The 16,357-nt window shown below is 43.8% G+C and overlaps 1 protein-coding gene and 1 long non-coding RNA gene across 3 annotated transcripts in view; both read right to left on the minus strand.

Moving 5' to 3' along the window:
* The window catches only part of RIMKLB (ribosomal modification protein rimK like family member B), a 66,493-nt gene that overhangs the window by 18,564 nt on the left and 31,572 nt on the right, over window positions 1-16,357 (minus strand). The gene's annotated exons all lie outside the window — the stretch shown is intronic.
* Window positions 10,247-11,282, minus strand: LOC129345234 (uncharacterized). Its single transcript, XR_008598479.1, has 3 exons — window positions 11,084-11,282; window positions 10,864-10,944; window positions 10,247-10,351 (listed from the first exon to the last, which is right to left on the minus strand). It is a non-coding gene; the product is annotated as an uncharacterized LOC129345234 (long non-coding RNA).

The raw sequence follows: 16,357 nt of genomic DNA on the forward strand, positions 1-16,357 counted from the left end.
GCACCTGGCATATTGGCCTCAGTACTGATCTACAACCTGTCAGCCTCAGGTTCAAACTCCATGAAGATTACTAGGTGAACTCATGGAGGAGCTGTGGGTCAGTGGCCGAGCATCTGCTTTGCATGCAAAAGGTCCCAGAATCAATCCTTGGCATCTCCAGTTAAAAGGATCCAGAAGCAGGTGAAGTGGATGACTTCTCCCTGTGTCCTTGGAGACCCCACTGCCTTGATCTTACTAGACCGCTGAGCTTACTAAATCAATGACTCAGTATAACTCAGCTTCATATGTTCATGTAGCAGGTACGCAACGCCTCGTTTTCACTTCTTCTCAGTCTTCATTACTTCTATTCTCACACTCATACATACACACATACTGTACTTTTAAGCATGCGACTCCTTCTCCATTAGGCTTGTCAGGTCCCCTTACCTTCCTGGTGGGGTGGGGGAACTCAGCACTCGCCTTCATTCTTTGCGTGCTCCTCACGTCTGTGCACTGACATCACTTCTCGGAAGTGACATCATCGCACAGGAGGAGAGGCACGCTTCTCAGTGAGCCTAAATTGGCCTGTTGCAAAGCGTGGGTGTGCTCTCAAGGCGACGCCATTACTTCACTCCCAGGAAGTGATGTTGTTGCACTGCCCCAGGAGCATGCCCAGGAAGCCCATTCCCAGGCCTCCCCCCCCCCGTCCAGGTGAGCGGTACTGGGGGATGGAACCAGCAGTTCATGGAAGCTCCTTTCCATGAACTTCCGTACTGGTATGCTGGTTTGTTTTGTAGTGCCCCTTTGCAGTGGCACAGAAAGGGGCATTTAAACCCGCCGATCAGCTGCTTGTTGGGGAGATCCCCTGTTTAAATGGCCATTTAAACTGCTCGGAGCAGTGGGGAAATGGCCCTTTAAACTGCTAAGCGGCACGTAAAAGGGCATTTAAACCTCACGTATGAACCACGATCTGGTTCGCGAACTTGCCCCAGTTTGGGGAAGTTCGTGGTTCATGAAAACGCACGAACCAGGAACCGCACGGTTTGTTTTTTTCGCGGTTCATTCCCACCCTTATTCCTCACCTACTAGTTTGTCATGCTCTGTTGGTTATATTTGAAATATCTGTAGTAAGGTATATAGATATGTTCATTCATATGTACATTACTCTGAGGGTGAAGCATGTCATACCTGAGTTGTTATTTTCTGTTTAGCTCCATCCTTTAAGCCACCACTCCTGTGTGGCTCAGGAAGGCAAATCATGAGCTCCTAGCAAACAAACAATCAAAAAAACCCTGCCTGCCCCTCCTTCAAGGTTGTGTCTACAGCCTAGGACAGTATTTCTGTGGAACCCTGGGGTTCTGCAAGAAATTATCAGTTCCGTGAACAATCATGGAATAAATAAAAACTCTGAAATACCTTGAAAAATTCCAGATATCCCTCACAATATTGCAGTTAGTATGGTTGTGTAAGCTGACATACCATACACATACAAACACAGAGCAGCTCTGCAAATAATTTTTCTTGACAATAATTTAATAGTAATTGAATGGCCTCCCCATCATCAGCTTTTTCTGGCCCGTAAACATTTTCATAGGTAGGAGTTCCTCAGAATCTGAATATTAACTTAAAGAGTTCCTCCATGGAAAAAAGGTTGGAAAACACAGGCCTAGGAGTTCCCTAAGCAAGTACACGTGCTTGCTCATTTGTTCTCCCTCTCTCTCTCACACACAAAAACATACTCATTTAACAAAGGCCATCAGCAATTCTACACTCTTCCTTAGGTTCCTGCACAGAAACACTTAAACCACCTGGAGGGGGGGAAGAAAACCCTCGCACATGGACATGTCAGGTTCTGGGTTCTGTTTCTAATGGTCTCACATCCAAAGCAAAAGTGCTCCTTTTGGGTGGAATAAGGAGAATGAACCGCAATGGTGCTAGCAGTAATGTGGCTAAAAGCGGGGAGGCAAGGAGAGGAAAGAAGAGAGAAGAATGCAGAGCATTCTACTTCTTTCCTTTTCTGGAGGCATTTTCTTTCTCAAAGATAAAGAACAGCAATCTTTTCTTCTGCTGCTTAGCTCCAACGCAAACTACAGCAAAAACCCTATCCGCTTAAGGCGCCTTCCTACCTTCCCATTCAAAGGAGGCAAAAAACCAAGCCAGTTGATACACTATACCTTCCCCAGTCCTTTCATAAAGACAAAATGGCAGAATATGCAGTGATGGCAAAATTGATGAGTTATATAAATAGACCAATTAGAGAATTTGAAGAGAAATGGGGAAATTATTTTGCTTACAAAGAATAGAATATACAAGATGTTTTAGTCTTGCAAATATGAACAAGATTGTATACTGATTCATTGTACACAATTTATAAGAGGTCATAGTCTGACAAGGGTGAAAATGTTTGGTGAAATAGATTGTAGGATATGGAAATATTGGTATAAAGTTAATGATAAGCAGAAATGATTTTTATACTAAAAGTTATGTTAATCAGTTATATTAAGAGATAAGTTGAAATATTGTAGTAATAATGAAATAAGGAGTCTTTCCATTTTGAGCATTAATTTTTATTACTGAACGTTGAGGAGGAGGAGGTATGCATTAAGTATGTGTAGTATAGAGAGAAAATATATAGTGACCAGATCTAATAAAGGTTGTAATCTCCTTTGCTATAATGACAAACATTGAAAAAGGTTAAGTTTTTGTGCACTCTGTATTTTAACTCTTGTAGTGAACAGTTGTAAAATCTTCTTGACCTTATCATTTCCTCCCCTCTCCTTTTTTCTTTCAGTATCCTTTTTTATTTTGATAAAATAAAAAAAAAATTCACAGGAAGAGCACTAGAACACAGCTACTACTGCAGCAGACTCATCCTTGCAAGCAAGATTACAGAAAGAGACACACTCACACAGGCAGAGAAGATTTTTGAGTAAATTCTCAGCTATGGTTGTAAGCTCAAATGGGATCTATATACATTGGCGACCATCTTCTTCATAAGCCACAGGAGTAGTCAATCTGGCAAGCAGGTGATTTCATGCCAATCAGGGCCATGCATGTATTCTTCTAAATTTCCAGCTACACCAACTGAATTTCAAGACTTTTCTGAACTGCTCCTGCTAAGCTATAAATCACAACCCTTTTGTGGCAGGTTGTTGTTTTACAGTGTCACATATAAGCAGTCTCTCAGCATGTGTTCATAATCATCCATTAGGAACAGCCACTGAAAATAGGATGCTCTTTAAATGAAATTATGCCAGGAAGCTTAATCTTGTGAAATTTTGCACATTAAGAGACAAGTCCAAAATGACCTATAATATCTTCATGAGTGTTAGAAAATTTTTGGATGTTGTATGGATATATTCAGTAACAGGCTGTATCTATCATGGAAGTCAGGAATTAAAGCCCAAGCCCACAAAATAATTTTTTTTAAATTTCTGAGAACTACAGCACAATTTGCTGAAAGGTGTAATTAGGCCACCACTACTGAGGTACACCATAGTAACTAGCTGCTATTTCCAGCACAAAAATCCAAAACGAAAAGACAAACTATAAAAGAAAACAAGAGGCAGAGCTGCCGGGGGGGGGGGGGGTCAGCCATTCTCTCAAACTACCATCTGCCATAACTAAAGACTGAGAAGTCTGCTCATTAGACTAGGCAGCACGTTTAAATTGTCTTTTTCACCCATTTTAACTAGGGAGATTTTAGATCAATTAAATATAGGCTATTTGTGAAGCAACAGCTTGCATTGACCAAACTTTTGTTTTAAAGTTTAGTCATGCTTGAAAAGTCTAAATGCATGATGGGAAAGTCTTGTTAATTCTGAGTAAGCTTATTCCCAGAGACATACTGACACAGGTGCAAGTCCTGAAACCGCTACGGTGGGAGTACGGAAGAGCCAAAGTCGCAGCATTCCATCCAATTAGCTTATCTGGACTTAGTTTTGGTTCTCAAGAGAAGCCAGTGACACAGCTGCAGAGTGTAACCTTCATACGTTACTGCCAAGCTCTGACTGGTCAACCATGTTGCTGGCCAATATGGGATAAAACGGTCATTTCAGTTATGCCTTTGTGTTGACTTAGGGGTTCAGCCTGGATCACTCCTGTTGGCCTCTTGGACTTGCCACTATACTTGGAGAAACAGAGTTGCACTTACCCATATCTTTTGTCTGTCAAGTGGTCTTCTGTGCAGGCACACACTGACACTGCGCACGTGCAGACCAGCTGCGGAAAAGATTTCCAGAACTTTATAGAAAACTTGGGAGCACCCCTCCTCCCCTTGGTGCTTTCCTGCCAAAAACATCACATGACCAGGAGGAGGGTGCTATTCCCTCAGTTTTCTCCATGCCGTCACCTGAGGACCTCCCTCCCCCCCAAAACTAAACTTCCAGAGAGATTACAGTAGGGCAGAAGGGAGAGGTGTGTGTCTGCATGAAAGACCACTCCATGAACAATTACAGTTAAGTGCCGTCATGGTTTCTGTGCAGTTCCTCAGTGGGAGAGTAGCAAGTTCACTTACTGAAGGAGGAAGGTGTGAAACTCTCAAAGTAAAAGCCACCGAGGACTGCCTTTCCAACAGATGCTTAGCATCTCAATTACATTCACCCCAGAGTGTTTCTAAAGAAGCAGGGAGCTCTCTACAAGTGTCCCTGCCAAGGTACAAGCAAGAATGCTGCAAGGAACGAAGAGTGCTCTGGAGGAGAGGGCACTGAACAGTCATGCACTCGAGAGAATCCTCTCTCCATGGCCATAGTGAGGCCAGGAGTCCCGGGTGCAAGGGGGGGCTGGGGACAGTGGGGTACTAATCTCCTGTGCGTATGCTCCCATGCTCCTCCTTCGCAGAGCAATCCCAATGCACGCTGAAAATGAGCGGAGTGAAAACAGCTCCTTTGGAGGCAGTTTTCACTCAGCTCATTTTCAGAGCTCGTGCTTCCTCCTAGCAACCCTCATATCCTCACATTTCCAGGCTTACTTTCTCCCACCCACCCACCCACCCACGCATTAACATACTTTTTCTGCCCGCCACCTTCAACTGTATTTATTATTCATTTACTTTATATCCCACTTTTCTCCACTACATGGACCTAAAGCAGCTTACATCTTTTTTGCCCTTATTCATTTTCTCCTCACAAAAACACTGTCAAGTAGGTTAAATTGAGAATGCGTAACAGACCCAAGGTCACCCAGTGAGTTTTCACGGCAGAGTGGTGATTTGAAACTGGGACTCTAAGATCCACTTTACCACACTGGATTTTCGGGGCACTTGCTACTGAACAGCAGTGAGCAACCAATCCGGGGCAAGTCACATGGTATCAATTACCTGGTGGGCCTGGCCCTAAAGAGCCCTCCCTCAAAGGCCAAAATATGCCTGGAAAGGGCCCTACCCTGACCTTTTAACTGACAGAAACCAAGGCCTGAAGGCTGGCACTACTGCTGTAGTTGTCTAGCAATGGCCACTGGGAGCATTTGTATCTTAAAGCTATAGGTGCTGCTTCTATTACTTTGGAGTATTTACCAAAAAACCATGTATTCTTTTTCAGATTTTAGATTTTCCTGCAAACCCAGGGCTTTTCTTCAGGTTTCTAGAAAGATCTGTCTTGTCTGTCCATGGCTCTAATCAATGGATTTAAGTATTCACAGATTGACTGATACATTGATTTATACTCTGCCTTTCTCATTTAGACTCAAATCAGATTTCAGTGTTAAATCAGATTATACATTGTTAAGTCCATACAATCGATGGCAGGGACATTCAATAAACCATACAACAGATTATGGATAACAGAAATTAGAAAAACAGACATAAATCCAAATAAGGCACTCCAAATAATGCTGAAACATCCACCTTTAAGTTCCTTCCTTTAATGGCTTTGTTGGCCATTGCATTAAACCTAACCACGCTGATTTAGAAGAGGAAAAAAACGACAATGCCCAATCTAATTATAGAAGTTTTTTAGTTTTAATTTTATGCTGGGTTACTAGCAACAAAGAAGCTGAAGACTTAATCGCCTTGGGATCATTATCATAAAGAAAAGAGAAACTTTGATCACTACTCTTAGATAGGTCCTTCTCTAGCACTGGAGTTACACATCTCCAACTTTGCTAAATAAAGGGCATTCAAGGACTAAAGGAGCCAAAGCACCTCTCTTCCCCATCTTAAAAAAGCATCAACATTCTGAAAAAAGAATTCCTGCAAACTGACCCTTTTAAGTCAGGCAATGGTTTTAATCTAGCAGCCAAAAGAAAATACAGTATCTAGGAATACTTAAAGATTTTAAATATGCAGGGAGGGTTACCAAGGCATTTTAATCCATAATAGGAAAGAAAGCACACCCTTCTAACATGCAGATTTGTACTTCTAAAACCAAACTCCTATAACTGCTTTTTAAACCATACCAATGCTTCTTTACCTTTCTCCATCAACAGTTAAGAGGCAGAAGTAAAGCCTAATTGTTTCTATCTTTAATTCATCAACCTCTTTCAATTACTTACTCTGAAAGGAATTTTCCTGTAATCTAGAGGAGATTGACTAAAATCCTAAAGAGTTATTCAAGTCTAAACTCATTGAAATCAATGATCTTAGACTGGGGTAACTCTGTTTAGGATTTCACTGTGAATCTATGATTAAAAAGAATCTCAATCCTCAGTCTAAATGTAAGCAGCTGATTATAATGAAGGCATTATAAATTTTTGCCAGATAGTTATACCTGATACTCAATTAGGGAATCTAGTTATTTTCCTCCAAAATTTTAACAGATCAATGGCCTCAGAAATATCTTCATCCTAGACTCCAGAGTCATAAAGTACATTTGGTTAATTTCCCCCCAAAAGATACTAATGGCTGCCGGATAATACTTGCCACCTACTATATGAAATAACCATGACAAAGTATTTACATATACAGCAATACCTTTTAAGCAATGAAAATTGGAACTGAGCTTTCCAACTAAATCTTGAGAGAACAGTAATCTCACACATCTAAATTTGGTGATTTGTTCAATTTTAATATTAGAGGTGTGCACTGAGAAAGTTTTCATTACAGTTTCGAATGGTTTCCGAATGAACTCCGTTCTGTTGCTGGTTTGTTTTGGGTGGGCCTTCGCTAGTTCAGATCCAATTAATATGGGTTTTTTGTTATTATGAGTTTTCGCCCACTGCATGCAAAGTGAGTGTTGACCGCACATGCAGAGAAGCCCACTGTTCTTTTCAGGGTGGGGGTGGGGAAACAGTTCTTGCACTTAACATCACCAAAACCATACAGAACACAGTACTTCCTCAAACCGTTGACCCACCATGTGTACCTTCAAGCACACTATACACACAACCACAGAACCCAGAAGGCGGCAACTGTCGGCAGTTCGGTGCATGCGATGGCAGAAAACTAGCAGGCAAAGTGGTAGCAGTGGTGCAGCATAAGTCGAACCAGCACAGTGGAACAACAATACTTAATAAAGAATCTACTTTGTTTCCTTTGTGATAGTGCCAATAAATTATTCTTACCTGTGTGTCCTTGTGTGTTGCTTGCTACCATGTTACCTTGTAGTAGGCCAATGTCTTGCAGCAGCAAAATATATATGAGGTTTTTTAAATTATTGTTTTGGTAGTTTGATACTGGAGAAGGCAGTATTGCAGAAATCTGAAAACTATACTGGTTGATGTGTAGATGGCAACAGTGTACCAACCTGGGTTTTATTAGGGTACACGTTTGCCATTTACACCGAAAGCAGCAAGAACTGAAAGATAATGATAGAAGACCTTCATTCCAGACCAAACCTTTCCCTATGATATTTTTCAGGCTACAACTCCCCCTTTATTTGCATGAATGATCCTTTGCATTCATCCAGGGGATTTCCCAGGTTCCATTTTACTTTTTACCTGTGAGTGGAGGAAGACGAAGGAGCCAGTGGAATCAGCTCTGATCTTCCATCTTTCTTTGAACTTTGGAAGTGAAAAGTCCAGAGAGAGAGAACTCTTTCTGGGCTTAATATAATGTAAAGTGAGGTATAGTTCATCCAAAGGCTTCATTTGCAGCAGCATCACTGGACCAGCCAGACATACCTGCAGTAGGAAGTGTATGTCTGACAGAGGCACTTAACTTTGTCTGTGCACCTGTGGTTCTTCCGAAGTTTTATGTCATGTGTTTTTGACCAAAGAGTAGACCACAAGTTTGTATACCATGTTTTACATTGGGCCCTCAGTCTGTTCCTCTTGATTTTATGACAGAATCACAATGTATTGTTTTTAAGGAGCCCATTAACATATGGGCACCATCAATGGAAGTCAGATCTCAAAGGGAGGAGCAGGTGGGGAATACTTAGTTTTGGTCATGAGAAGTAGAGGAAAGGCTCTCATTATTTTTTCTATTTTTTACGAGTAAAAGTGAGAGACTGGACAAGTTTCCCAGTCCCTTTCCAACTAAAACTGTTAACCCAGCATTGAAGGAAATAGGAGGCGGCAAAGTGAACATGGTGGTGTGATTGTTATGAAGTCCTAAAATCTGACCAGATAGGTCCTTCCACGTGGAATACTGATCTAGAAAGACTTGCATGTGAGCAATGCATGCGACACCTCCACTGTCCCTTTAACACTGTGTTAAGTTTTAATTGGAAAAGCCCAGAAAAGTTGTCTTTCCAGGCAGGATTAAGTTCCTCTTGGTGCTCCTTTACCTGTTATCTTCTTTAATCACAGTAGTGGAACCTAAGCAAACAACAGCAGCAATGCACCAGAAGGCCACTGAATTAGGCAACTGTTCTACACATGCCGGGGTTCTCCTCAATTATTATAATTTAAAATTATTTAATATTTTCAATTTTCACCCTAATCTGCGTAACAAGCTTCTGCAGCAGCCCAGGACTCAGATACCTCCCTCGTCCTCAAACCCATGTGAAGAGATATGCTTTAGACATAGGCTGCCAGCCTTTCTTTGCACCATGCGTAAAAGTGCACAGAAAGGGTTTGGTCAATGCCATCCACTCCTCTTCCCAGCACAAAGCAAACCTTTTGAGATTCCTGCTTTCCAAACCTTAGGATGGGGGTGTGGCAGAGTGAGAGACCTCACTGTTGCATGGAAGAAATCATTCCCATGTATTTCTGCCTTTTTTCTATCATTGCACTGATTGGTGGAATAATGTGCACCTTTTCCCATTTGTTAACCCAAGGTCAGAGTGAAAAGATTTATAAGGATGCAGGGGAGAAACTTGAGGTTGGAGGAGACCGAAGCTGCAAATACAGAAATAACACCTCCTTTGTTCTCCAGTTTCCTTCCATTGTAAATATGTATTGTCCCCAAATTTGCAGAGTTTGTGCTGAAATGGGTTTGTTTGTTCCAGCAGAGAACAGGGCGAGGAGGCTGACTGCCCAGTGGCAGATCCATGACATGTTCCTGAGGTTGAGAGAAACGCCATAGAGAAGGTCCCTTATCTTTCTTTTGCTTTGTTTCACAAAGCAGACAAAAAAAACCCCTTTCCCTCAAAATTTCTTTGTTCATTCCGAGTGCTCTGCGGGTTGAGAAGAAAAAAGGGGGGGCCTCCTCATTAGGTTGTAAAAGTCTACAGAACCCTCCCCCCCTCGATCCTCAGAAGAAGCCAAGCCTTTCGTCAAGGTGCCCATTGCTCGTGTTAATTTTCTTGTGCCGCCGACTCCCTGTGTTGTGGCAAGCATGCAAGTCTGTGTGTTTATAAAGTAACCTCACTTTACCTTTTCCCACTTTTATCTTCTTGTAATTTCTGGTGTATTTCAGTCTGTGTGGAAACAGTCACAGGAAGTTTATGCCGCACTTTTCCTAATGTGTCCCTCTCTGTCTTCCACTCAGCGCCACCTAAGCCCCAAGATGAGGACAATTTGTGGCCCTTCTCAGGAAGCGCTGATGGTGCCGCCTTGCAGGCAGATGGGGATGCCACCTCTCCAGGAGGCAGGGTACCTGGCAATGCCACAGGGGCTAGCAGTGGGGTGTTGCTGCCCCTGGAAATAGCACAGGCTACCGACTGCAGCACATCCCCATCTTCATAGACATTCTGGGCTCATCCTCAAAGCCACAGACTTCTCCAGTGAGATATGGGGCTGGGCTAGAAGATAACTCCAATTCGGGTTAGGTGGTATAGTTGTTCTTATGTTGCTGTTCTTGCTGCACAGTTTTGCTCATTAAAGATGTTTGTTTGTTACTTGTTGCCAAAAGGCTTTCCAATGCAGAGAGGGGGCACAAAATTGAACATTTAAACACTCAGTAGTGTTTTATGTAGTATTATTTTAAAGATTACTCAAGTTACTCGGGAACAAACAGACAACACACTCTAGGTTTTGGAATGTAAGGCAGAACAATGATTCCAAGCAACCCACGCCACTTGCTCTTTGACATCCAGCTGCAATGGACATGGACCTGTAGGAAAGAACAGAAAACAAGTAAGGCGGCATTCCAGCAACAACCAAAACTGCTAATAAGGAAACCCACTTCCTTATAGGATGCTTCTTCAGGACACTTGTTGAGGAACAAACACTGAGCCCAGTACTGGGCCTCCAGCTGGAAATCCAGTTGCAGTCCAGGCCTATGCTGGAGGTATATTCCCAAACTAGAAGTGTTTTAACCCACCCACTCTTGTATCAAGCCCCCCCCGCCCCGCCCCCCATCTTTGGTCTTCCTATCCCACTGCCCACAAAACTGGATGGCCTCCACACCAAAAAAAGAGACACATTTAGTGCCACCTTTCCTTGTCTGGGAAAGTTTATGTTGCTGTAATCTAAAGCACAGAGATTCTGAAAAGTGACACAGGATGGTGAAGAGTTACTCCAATAACTTAGGGGGATGAGGTGGACCACCAATTGTGGTATGATCTTTGGTGATGGCAGTACCTTAGCAAGTGGTACACTTGGTGACTGACCGACCGTGCTCACCTTCAAACACAAACTTTGGTCCAACACCACTACCGTGCTTCCTGGTGTAGATTGGACTCTACTGAAGGAATAAAGTTCCACCTGAAACATGAAAGGGAACTCCATCAGCAGATGTGTCAGTCACTGTCAACCAGAAAGTAAGTCATCTTTCTGTGTCTTTTTCCAGGGTAAGGGAAAGTCTTGGAGTGGGGAAAGTACAGGGAATGTTGGAAACACACACCAGCTAGCCTCTCTGTGATGTACAATGGTAGTCATGCAGATGAGCGAGGATTTCTGCAGGGCAGCCACTGGATGGTCTGTCTAGAAATAAGTAAGTCTTCATCACCACCACTGGAATTTCCAGGAACCTTCTCTCAGCAGCACTACAATGAAAGGGGGAGGTGAGGGTGGTTGGAAAGCATCCCTTACCTGTACATCTAGAGGGAGGGATGCTTCTGTAAGATCTGCAGTGGGAAGGAAAGTTTCAAGTGTTAACAACAAAACACAACATGTAGATGGTTAAGTGGTAGGGTTGAAAATCAGCACTCTGCTGGTTCAAATTTCACTACTGCCATGAACTCAGTAGGTGGTCTTGAATAAGCCACCTCTTTCAGTCCCACTTCCCCAGCTGTTCCAGCATTTTTGCAGAAACCATCTGACAACCCTAGCAGCAGCAGCCTCAGTTGCACCAGGCAGTGGCAATGCCATTCTGGGAGCTGCTGTTCCTTGGCCACCCACAGGGCTGGCTGAAGACTGCTCTGCTGCTAGCCTCTACACAGGTTGTCTCCTTCTGACTCCCTGCAGCCCTCCCTCTCTTAGCACCCTTCTGCAACTACTGTACCCCAGGGCCCCTCTTAAGTGGCCTGCTGTTCATAATATATGCTGAGTGTTGTTCTTCACTAAGTGTGCTGGAATAGCCCTTTAAAAGTGCAACCTAAGGTTGCTAAAGTCTAGCTATGCCTCAGCTGCAGTTTTGTCTACTGTGTATGTGACGGTCTTGTCTACTGACAGTTCAAACACAAGGGAGCGTGACTGCTCCCCAGACTACACAGTATTGATACGGTACTACCTAAAAGACCAGGTTAGTTCAAACCAAGTCCTCCTAAATACTACTTCACAGGACATTGTGACGGCCTATGGCCATAGACAATAAACTCTTTTGATTTGATTACTTCACAGGACAAAACAACAAAGGACCCCAGTGTGCACTCCTACAGACTGATCCACCTATCTCTAAACTACCTAAACTTAAACCTTAAGCCACCTCCCAGCACCTCCAGCTCGCCACAGGAGTTGGAGCTAACAGCGGTGGTCAAACCCAAACTATGCTCCCATGCTGTCTGTGTTAGGCATGCAGGGCAACAGAAGATGTTAGTCAAAGGTCAACATGCAGACACAGAACACAAGATACACACACACACACACACACAACAGAAGACATTCATTTGGTGACTTTGCTGCTGTTCTTCCTCCTGAACTGTGAAATCCAGCAGCAAATCCATCCTTCTTATGGCAAGCATGCAACTCAATAGTACGTAACTTCCCCCATGGATGCCCTCAGATCACAAAGTGTTACTCTTCCAAAAGTTTACCAGATGGAAAAGTAGCGTGGCTTAGGCCACACGGCTATTACTCCCTTCCATGGTGCAGTATCTGCTTTCTCCCAGACCATAGATCATAAGAGGACTGGGCAGACCCTCCCCTCCCTAACTCTGGAGCACCGTGGCCCATCCATTCAACTGGTTTAGGGAGTTGGGTTCTGGCTCCCCAGGGACCCAGAAGAAAATACAGTGCAGGGGGGGAGTCTATTACCTATTCCCGAACTTCCCCTAACTTAACCACCCTACCACCCATTTTCAGAAAGAAATTAAAAACAAGGGGAAGAAAGCGGGGGTGGACATACCTGAAAGCGGAGAGGCTCCAGTGTGCAGGCTCCAAGCAGTCACTGACTGACGCAGACTCAAGAACAGGGAGAAACCATACTGAGCCAACTACATCACTGCTTTTACAGGTTCTTCTTCTTTCCCTCCATTCCAAAGCTAATAGGCACAGAGGGGTCATGCTCCTAGGACCCGACTTGCACTTGCCCAGGTAGAGCACACACAAAAAAGAGAGAGATGCACCTTCCCCCCTGCCCTCCAACTGAGTTGAACAAATGTTTCTGATGCCAAAAGGCTGGGTGAGGTCATGCTTCTAAGACCCAATTGGGAGACAATACCTTTGCCCAGGTAGTGCCCCCCACCTTCCCCCCTCCATTCCAACAGAGTTGAATGAACATTTCCAAATCTGATGAGTAAGAAGGAATGGTAGTGCTCCCCTGAGTCCTGGTTGGCAGGGGGACAAACAATGATAAAAGTCTAATCAATAGTCACAGCAAATGCCTACTGATCGTAGTATCTTTCAGTTTTTGCCACAGCCTAGTTCTAGAAATACTGCCAAAAGCCGAACATAGGTCCATAAAGGCTATACAGAAATGATAATTTGCAGAGGAAGTTTACTTCTCCATCAGATGAGGTAGACCAGAAACTGATAGACCAGGGAGCAACCTTGACGAAACCCACTGAGATCAGTTCTTTTGAAAATTCCTTTTTACCAGACCTCTCTCCTGGAATTTTCTTAAAGTCTTAAAATCCTTTTAAAAACAACATCAATCCTAAAGAGGGACAGCTTATTTTATCAGCTCACCAGGAGCAATGCTGACTGATAATCAGCTCAGAAGTAAACTGTTATGACCTTTCTTTCTCTTGGGTAGATTTGTTCTTTAAGTCTTTTATTCTTGCCCCCTCTTGGTAGATTGCTGCCACCAGGAATTAAATTCCAGAATAACTTAAATTTCTCCTTTTAGTAACATGACCAAGGGTCAGGCTTTTTCGTGGTACTATGTGGCCTTGAGGATAGGAATGAGATATAGGAATGACAGATACTCTGGGATATTAAAAAACCCAAAATAAATGTTTATTTTTATAAGAAGCGTATCGGTTTCATAGTATTTCTATAACTTGATCGTTTCCAAAGAGTAGTTCTCAATTCTTAAAGTTACTTTACTTAAACTCAGTCACACAGATCTTCTCTCAGGCTTCTCACACAGTTTGCCTGCTTTTCATATTAATTTCTCTCTCAATTACAAGTAAGACCTTTTCTCAGGCTGCACCCAGCTTGCCTGCTTTCTCCTGACTAAATATTCCTCTCAGAACGGCTTAAACATGCTCAGGCTGCACCCAGCTTGCCTCTCTTGCCCTGACTAAATATTCCTCTCAGAAATGCTTAAAACATGCTCAAGGTTGCACCCAGCTTGCCTCTCTCGCCCTGACTAAATATTTCTCTCAGAACAGCTTAAACATGCTCAGGCTGCACCCAGCTTGCCTGCTTTCTCCTGACTAAATATTCCTCTCAGAACGGCTTAAACATGCTCAGGCTGCACCCAGCTCGCCTGCTTTTCCCTGACTAAATATTTCTCTCAGAACGGCTTAAACATACTCAGGCTGCAGCCAGCTTGCCTCTCTCGCCCTGACTAAATATTCCTCTCAGAACGGCTTAAACATGCTCAGGCTGCACCCAGCTCGCCTGCTTTTCCCTGACTAAATATTTCTCTCAGAACGGCTTAAACATGCTCAGGCTGCACCCAGCTTGCCTCTCTTGCCCTGACTAAATATTCCTCTCAGAACAGCTTAAACATGCTCAGGCTGCACCCAGCTCGCCTGCTTTCTCTTGACTAAATATTCCTCTCAGAATGGCTTAAACATGCTCAGGCTGCACCCAGCTTGCCTCTCTTGCCCTGACTAAATATTCCTCTCAGAAATGCTTAAAACATGCTCAGGCTGCACCCAGCTTGCCTGCTTTTCCCTGACTAAATATTTCTTTCAGAACAGCTTAAACATGCTCAGGCTGCACCCAGCTTGCCTCTCTTGCCCTGACTAAATATTCCTCTCAGAAATGCTTAAAACATGCTCAGGCTGCACCCAGCTTGCCTGCTTTCTCCTGACTAAATATTCCTCTCAGAACGGCTTAAACATGCTCAGGCTGCACCCAGCTTGCCTGCTTTCTCCTGACTAAATATTTCTCTCAGAACGGCTTAAACATGCTCAGGCTGCACCCAGCTTGCCTCTCTCGCCCTGACTAAATATTCCTCTCAGAACGGCTTAAACATGCTCAGGCTGCACCCAGCTCGCCTGCTTTTCCCTGACTAAATATTTCTCTCAGAACGGCTTAAACATGCTCAGGCTGCACCCAGCTTGCCTCTCTTGCCCTGACTAAATATTCCTCTCAGAACAGCTTAAACATGCTCAGGCTGCACCCAGCTCGCCTGCTTTTCCCTGACTAAATATTCCTCTCAGAACGGCTTGAATATGCTCAGGCTGCACCCAGCGTGCCTCTCTTGCCCTGACTAAATATTCCTCTCAGAACGGCTTAAACATGCTCAGGCTGCACACAGCTTGCCTCTTTTCTCTTGACTAAATATTTTTCTCAGAACATGCTCAGGCTGCACACAGCTTGCCTGTTTTCTCCTGACTAAATATTCCTCTCAAAACGGCTTAAACATGCTCAGGCTGCACACAGCTTGCCTGCTTTCTCCTGACTAAATATTCCTCTCAGAATGGCTTAAACATGCTCAGGCTGCACACAGCTTGCCTGCTTTCTCCTGACTAAATATTCCTCTCAGAACTGCTTAAACATGCTCAGGCTGCGCACAGCTTGACTGCTTTCTCCTGACTAAATATTCCTCTCAAAACGGCTTAAACATGCTCAGGCTGCACACAGCTTGCCTGCTTTCTCCTGACTAAATATTCCTCTCAGAACGGCTTAAACATGCTCAGGCTGCACACAGCTTGCCTGCTTTCTCCTGACTAAATATTCCTCTCAGAACTGCTTAAACATGCTCAGGCTGCACACAGCTTGCCTCTTTTCTCTTGACTAAATATTTTTCTCAGAACATGCTCAGGCTGCACCCAGCTTGCCTCTCTTGCCCTGACTAAATATTTCTCTCAGAATGGCTTAAACATGCTCAGGTTGCACCCAGCTTGCCTCTCTTGCCCTGACTAAATATTCCTCTCAGAACGGCTTAAACATGCTCAGGCTGCACCCAGCGTGCGTCTCTTGCCCTGACTAAATATTTCTCTCAGAACGGCTTAAACATGCTCAGGCTGCGCACAGCTTGACTGCTTTCTCCTGACTAAATATTCCTCTCAAAACGGCTTAAACATGCTCAGGCTGCACACAGCTTGCCTGCTTTCTCCTGACTAAATATTCCTCTCAGAACGGCTTAAACATGCTCAGGCTGCACACAGCTTGCCTGCTTTCTCCTGACTAAATATTCCTCTCAGAACTGCTTAAACATGCTCAGGCTGCACACAGCTTGCCTCTTTTCTCTTGACTAAATATTTTTCTCAGAACATGCTCAGGCTGCACCCAGCTTGCCTCTCTTGCCCTGACTAAATATTCCTCTCAGAACGGCTTAAACATGCTCAGGCTGCACCCAGCGTGCGTCTCTTGCCCTGACTAAATATTTCTCTCAGAA

The sequence above is a fragment of the Eublepharis macularius genome, chromosome 18 (genome assembly GCF_028583425.1).
Source record: "Eublepharis macularius isolate TG4126 chromosome 18, MPM_Emac_v1.0, whole genome shotgun sequence".
NCBI lineage: Eukaryota > Metazoa > Chordata > Lepidosauria > Squamata > Eublepharidae > Eublepharis > Eublepharis macularius.